This window comes from Prunus avium, chromosome 6 (assembly GCF_965620075.1).
Source record: "Prunus avium chromosome 6, drPruAviu1.hap1.1, whole genome shotgun sequence".
In the NCBI taxonomy this organism is placed as follows: domain Eukaryota; kingdom Viridiplantae; phylum Streptophyta; class Magnoliopsida; order Rosales; family Rosaceae; genus Prunus; species Prunus avium.
Window position 1 is genome coordinate 23,781,145 of NC_142289.1, and position 7,747 is coordinate 23,788,891.

Consider the following 7,747-nt stretch of genomic DNA (forward strand, 5'->3'; position numbering starts at 1 on the left):
ATCTAATTGACGTAAATCCCATTTAAACATAGCAGCTAAACTGAGTACTAATCTGACTGTGGTGTGTCTCACTACAGGACTAAAGGTTTCATCATAATCCAAACCATGCTCTTGACTGAATCCTTGAGCTACCAGCCTAGCTTTGTATCGTGAAATTGTTCCATCTGAATTTCTTTTTATTTTATATATCCACCTACATCCTACAATATTCTTGTCATGAGGAGGAGGAACAAGATTCCATGTACCTTGCAATTGGAGAGCTTGAATTTCCTCTGCCATAGCCTGTTGCCATTCTGGTTGAGCTGCTGTTGCCTTAAAATAAGTTGGAGCCTCAGGTTCTATGACAGAAGTAAGCATAGTTGCAAAGCATGAGAATTCTGGAAATTGTCTTTTCTGAACAACTCCAGACTTGAGTCTTGTTTGCATGGGATGACAGTTAGTAGAATAAGGCATTGCATAGGCATCTGATGACTCATGAATAGTTGAGTCAGGTGAAATAGGTAACACTACCTCCAACTGATTGGGTGAAGTAACAGGTAAAACAGAACCCGATGAGAACTCCAAGGACTCAGTATTATCGGACATTGGAAGATCTAAATGAGTTTCCATAGAAGACTGAGCAGAAGAGGTAGATTGTTGGGAAGATGTATGAGGCAAAGTAACTGAGATATTGACTGGCCTTGCATTAGATGAAGCAACTGGAGTAGAAATTGTAGGCGACTTTAACAACTTAAAGGGAAAGAGACTCTCATCATGAATCACATGTCTAGAAATGTGAAGTTTCTGATTGAGCATATTATAGCAATAAACTCCTTTATGACTCAATGAATATCCTAGAAAAACACACTGGGATGATCGAGATTCCAATTTATGAGCATTATACTGTTTGAGCAAAGGATATACAGCTGAACCAAACACCTTCATGGCACTTAAAACTGGATGATGACCAAAGAACTTATAATATGGAGAAGTCATGTTCAAGCCTTTGCAAGGCATTCTATTGATGAGGAAAACTGCATGAGCTGCTGCATAATACCAGAGATTAGTAGGCAATTCAGCTGTCTGTAGGAGAGTAAGAGCTGTCTCTATCACATGTCTATTCTTTCTCTCAGCAACTCCATTTTGCTGAGGAGTGTAAGGACAAGATAGGTGATGACTGATACCTTTAGATGATAAGAACTCCTGAAAAGCTTTACTAGTATACTCACCCCCTCCATCTGATTGAAAAATCTTGATATGAGCTTGATATTGATTAACTACATAGGCATGAAACTTGATGAATGTTGGCAAAACATCAGATTTATTAATAAGTGGGAAAATCCACATGTATCTTGTACAGTCATCAATGATGGTAAGATAATATCGAAAACCTCCTACTGCTATACAAGCTGAAGGTCCCCAAACATCACTGTGAAGCTTATGAAAAGGTACTACAGTTGTGGATTGGGAATGAGAAAATGGTAATCTATGCATTTTGCCTTGAATACAAGCAACACAAACTTCAGAACTAGTATCTGCATGACAAGTGATCTGAGAGGTCTTAAGCATATGATGCAGCACTTCATTGGAGACATGTCCCAATCGAAGATGCCATAGCTTTGACTTTACTTGTTGTCCTAGAAAAGCCTTTGGGGAAGGCTGAGAAGCTATTGCAGATTTATTAGATTGAATTTTGGAAGTAGAAGAGGCATTGTTCTCAAATTGAGGAATGGGATAGAGGCCTTGTTTACTCTGCCCTTGGTACAAAATCTGATTGGTTTGCTTGTCCTGCACATAGATGTAGTGTTCATCAAAGATAACCCTGCAGTGATTGTCTCTACATAACTGGTAAACAGATAAGAGATTGGCAGCAAGATGAGGAACATGGAACACAGTATTTAAATGTAAAGAACCAGGGAGATCTGTCAACTTAGAAGTACCAATGTTCGAAATAACCAAACCTTCTCCACTTCCTACAGTCACTTTATTCTCAGAAGAGTATGGAGTAGCAGTCATCAGATTGGAGACATGTGGAGTCATATGATGTGAAGCTCCACTATCTGCTATCCACAAATCATCAGGAGTATACACAGAAGGCATGTGTGCTGTCATAGCTTGTATAGAAGAAGGTGGAGTGGCTCCCTGATAAGCAAAATTCGCTCTGTGATAGCAATTTAAAGCAATATGTCCACGTTTCCCACAGATTTGACATTCCACAACAGGAGGATGAGCAGAATTGTCAGGGATTCGATAAAAGCAATTTGTAGCTGTGTGACCTCTCTTATTACAGATCTGACATTCAGGAATTGCCTGTGTTTTTGGACCAGAAGAAAACTTGGGAACAAAAGACCTTGGTTGGGAGTTTAAACGGCCACCACTATTATTTCTTTGAAAGCCTCGACCTCTATTATTGGAGTGTGAATTAGGAAGTTGACTTGCTTGAGAATAGTGCTGTGTTGGTTGAGAATGAGGCACATATTGAGAATGAAACCTGGCATTAAACCCCATAGTTGGTGAAGTACTTGGTGGAGAATGACCAGTTATGGTTCCCACTGTAGCAGATGAATTGCCAGATGAATTGGCAGAAGACATATGCACATTATTAGCAGTAGATGAAGACCCCAATTCAAATGAGGTTACACCCATCATACCCTGCATAGAGTGAGACATTGCTACCATTCTAGCTTCAATATTACGTTCTGCAGACAAAAGATGAGCTCTGAATTCCTTGAGATTGATTGGTGTTTCTCTTGCCACTAACACCGTTTTAATCATGTCGAATTCAGGTGGTAAACCATTAAGTGCAGCAATGATAATGTCATCATCAGTTAAGTGAACTCCTGCTGCAGACAATTGATCCCTAATGTGTTTCAACTTAAGCAAGAATTTTTCAATAGAATCACTGCCCTTATGTAGAGTATGCAACTCAGTCTTGAGTTGATTAACTCTTGCTCTAGAAACTGAGGCATATCGGTCAATTAAATTCAGCCAAGCATCTCTTGCCGTTTTACAACCTATGACATATTCCATAGCATCATCGGATAATGTGGCAATAAGAAGACTTAAAAGTGCCTTATCAGCTTGAATCCAAGACTTATAACCTTCAGTAATTTCTGTTGTGACTCCCTCTGACTCAGAAATTATAAATTTTGATGGACACACAGTAGTTCCATCAAAATGTCCATACAAATCATATCCTTGGAGCACTGATTGCAACTGATACTGCCACTTGACAAAGTTATCTTCTGACAGCTTAATAGTTAAGACTCCTAATAAACCTTCGATTTTAGGCATCGTAAAAGTCATGATTGGCAATCAACTGAAGAGATGAAAAATAAGCAAGAAAACCTATGTGCTTCAAGAAAACAGGGGCTTCGTGCCTCAGAAATGGACTTTGTGTCTCAATAAAAGCTTCGTGCTTCAACAATGGCGTTGTGCCTCAGAAAAATGAAAATATCAGAAATTAAACAGCTTCGTGCTTCAATATAGGCTTCGTGCCGTAATAGGGGCTTTATGCCTCAATTCACCGAATCATTTGACCTAAATTCAATGTTGATGCAGAGAACAAGTTTAGAATTCATACCAGAACTGAATTTATTGAAAGAGGAAGAAGCTCAAACACAATCGGAGAGTCGCATCCAGAATCGCAAGATTGTGCAAAGTATAGCCATCAAGCACGAAAGAAATTTCCATGAAAATCACCATGAAAGGTACAGATTCAAGCTTTTCAAGCGGAGCGGAAGCTGGAGATCAAGAGCCGTAGCTCTGATACCATGATAACTATGGAGAAGAAGAAGTGATAAAAGAGAGAAAGGTAAAGCTCTGTATATTCTCAGAAATAGTATCTGTTACATCATAATGAAATGAACCAGTCCCAAGCTTATATAGCTGTGTAATGATGACTTCTTTACTAAGCTAACCTGCTTAACAGACTAACTAATCACACTAACAAGCACGTGAAGAGCTAACAAACTTGCCACCTCAGCAAGGACACGTGTCAATAGTAACATCAGCTAACAGTGGTAACATTTTTAAGGAAGTGCAATCGTCTATGTTTGTATTAAGATGTGGCAATTGTTGAAGCCTTTGGCACCTCCCCAAGTATAGTGACTTACGCTTAGAATTTTTCTCTTCCCTAATATCACTGAAACTTTGGTTAAGGCATCAAGGATTTTCCCTTTCTCTACAATGTTTACTTATGATCCGTTTAGAACTCATCAATAAAGAGAGAAATAAATAAAAACTTTTGTTTACAATGAGAAAAGAAACGAAAAATGTAATTAGAAAAAATTTAAAAGTTGTAAAGCCATTTGTGCAGATGACAGAGTCAGAGGCTTTGCTTAATTAAGGGTCTCGTCCTTTGCAAGCAAATATTTTAGACTAAGACTTTAGGCATCCATTGCATCCATTGCATCCCTTAATACGCAAATGTATCACAGATTTCATTTTTATTTTTATTTTAAATTTTATGAATGGTGTTCTTGATTGTATTGTTATGGCTTCCATCTATCCTTTTCAGAACTACATTCACATTGCATGTGTCGTTTTTCTAACACCAACAGCATCACAAATTATAAGTGATGAAGACATACATCGCACTCATTCTCGAATTATAGAGGCTAGAATTGAATATAGCAAGACCAAGCAAAACCTTACTTTTTATTATTAATTAAAATAGCAAGACATGCATACATGAATCTTACCCTGAAACAAATACAAAAAGCAAATTCTCGAGGAACCAACTTCTCCAACTGATGAACTGTTTTGTTAATTAATAGGTTTATCAGCAGCGGGTGGTGATGGTGGTCTCACCGGAGGGGATTGAATATGATCGGCTTCATCTCAATAACCTTTGAGTACATCAGTCTCCTCAGTTGTAAATCCTAGAGTGCCAAGCAAGGCAGGCCAACACTGATGCTCAATGGTTCGAATGGCTTCGCAACAGCCATGCCCTAAGTAAGTCTCACCATTCAGAAAAAACATGACAACCTCACCAGAACAAGCGTGGAGCTGAAACAAAGAGTCCCAGCAGTTTGGAAAATTCTTCATCCAAATTCAACCTGGCTTCGAGGTTCGGGTTCAATCCAATTGGATTATAGTTCAAAGAGCGAGCAGTGGTGGTGGATATGAATAGTGGCATGGTCCACAAAGCTAGAAGAGCGAGAAGGAAGAGGTTGGAAGCTGCCATTTTGACTTTGATCCCTTGATTTGTAGATCATTGAGAGATCGATGTGATGTGTGAGGAAGGGAGGAACCAAGGGTTTATATATAGAGGCCAGAGCTAGAGGAATTTAGTGTTACAAAAAGAGATGGGTGGTGAAGAGGCTCCTCAATCAAAATTATTATTACAAAATGAGTGGGCAATTAATACTTCAACAATTAATTAATCGATTGATCTTCCAACCATGATCAATGAAATTATGACAAGTTTGTGATTGTTGGTCTGCCTTAGCTGGAGCCAGGAGTTGGTTTGCTTCGGCTTCTCTCTTGTTGGACATATTGTGATGTTAATGAACCTCTCCAAATTCCATTCAGTTGCATAATTTGAAACTGAGATATGCTAAAAAAGAGAAGACAACATAACTGAAAGAGATTGCACAAACTATCAAAGAGATGAAGTGAAGCAGACAAGGGAGGAGTTCCGACAAAGCAATTGATCTGTTTCAGATAAGATCAATGTCTGATTGAGAATTCTTGTTGGCTTATTCCCTCTTGCACAGAACAGAGCAGAGCAGTTCAAATAGTCAAATAATTTGTGTATAAGAACCAAACCGTTATAACAAAGCCCGGTCTAATGAGCTTGTGGATCTTGAGGAGCAAATTTCATACGAACCTGGCCAATAAGCACACAACTACTTTTGATCCGCTCGAGTTGATAAAAAATGCTGCATCAAGACCCCAAATTTGAGTTGGCTACAGTGAAAATTTGCTGGCTTCAACAGCAGTCTTGTTATGTACTCATGAATACTACATGAGTTGGTTAACCTAAGTCATTAATGCTCTGCAGTAGTTAAAACAGAGTTATGCCTGTAATTGAGATTAATACTGTACCAAGGAAAGCAGTTATGCCTGTAATTCCTTAGAATCTATGCATATAAGAACAAGGAAAGCAGTTATCCCTGTAATTGAGATTAATACTGTACCAATTTCAACATATGATTACTCAACAAAGACTATTTTCTTTTTTCTTCCTATTTTTAAAGTTTAAGTCAACTACCTCTGTTTATTCATCTGTTTCTTTTTCTTATAAATTTAATATATAACAGTGGAGTCATTTGAGTAGGAGTTCTCAACAAAGTTAGCAAAAATTTAGTTCTATTTTAAGAATAACAGTTTTTATTAAACTTTTTCAACAATAGCAAAAAATAGGAGGGCGCCGCAAAGCCTAAGAAGGAAATCAAAGTGGCACCCCACATTTGTTGCTGTTTAAAGATTTCGTAAAAACTGCAGTTGTTCAAAAGAGGGAGAAAATCTTTACAAGTTTTGTTAGAAACCACTTTCACTTGACAAAAATTCAGATTTGCTCCTAAAACAAAACAAGGAACAAAGCCAAATAAAAAATAACACAATAAGGCCAATAAAATGAAGAACAAGCAGTCGAACAAACAATAGTACGTCAAATCCCAAAAAAATATAAAGTAGAATCAGCAAAAGAAGCAACTCATATTGAAATGCCGCAGATGTGGGCTTTGAAAGTGAGGAATCATAGGTCAGCCCCAATCACATCGATCTTTTTATCTTTTTACTGTGGCGAACTTCATCATCAACATCATCATCTGCTCCTTTGGAAAGAGCATAGCTTTTGCAGCAGAGTGATTTTTGGTGAGAACTACGTACCACTTCCACTTGGACCTCCATTGTCCTCGTCAACAACTATGATTGCTCATCGTGATTTGGGCGAGTTCTTCCACTCCTTGCCAATACACCAAACACAACCCACCCTTCTTTACACCCGAATAAAATCTTCATCTAACTGCATTGCCTCTTCCAAGTCTTACCAGATACATAAGATACCCAAAGGTGATCTGACACAACATGGCCTCTTGATAAATAAGTAACCGCAAGCAGTTCTTCTCCGGAGCGACACTCAATTACAAAATAATCAATTTCAGAAAGGTCATCAGCTAGACTTGGGTGATCTTCTTCAAAGACAGCACATACTACAATCCCCATGAAGGTGCTACAAGAATCCGGAGGTAGCTCCACAATTAAGGAATCTCCCATACTTTGATTATTGAACCACTCTAGAATTCTCCTTCCAGGAGTTACAGGTTCCAATTGGCCAGGCCTAGGGATTACCTGTACAGTATAGGTTAGTAACTTGTTAATTATTATTATTATTATAACAAACAACAAAAGAGAGAACCCGAAGGAATCTCCATAACATTCCAAGTATTATACTATCGCAGGCTTCATTCTGAACTAAACCAAAGCAATTCATGTTGGAGTTAGCTCACAATTGGATGCAAATAAGAACCAAGGAGTTGCAGGAAAGGAAGAAGAAAGAAGAGTCTTGGCCAGAAACCGATCGATCGCCAGGATGGTGTTGTTTTACTATCGTGTCGTTCTATATAAGCTATTTCGGTTCTATAAATAATTCCATTTCTATATAAAAAATATAAAAAAAAATTACCCCACTTTAGATGGGTATCTAGTATCTACCTATCTCTTTACATTCGATTTAGAGAGAGAGGACAACAAATCCTAATCGTTCACCAAGGTGGCACATAGCAAAAGCAAGAGTGTCCAACTTTAAGATATTTACTTT

The 7,747-nt window shown here is 38.2% G+C and overlaps 1 pseudogene; it reads right to left on the bottom strand.

Moving 5' to 3' along the window:
- Window positions 1-4,438: 4,438 nt before the first annotated feature.
- On the bottom strand, window positions 4,439-5,167 carry LOC148293871 (egg cell-secreted protein 1.3 pseudogene; annotated as a pseudogene).
- Window positions 5,168-7,747: the final 2,580 nt, after the last annotated feature.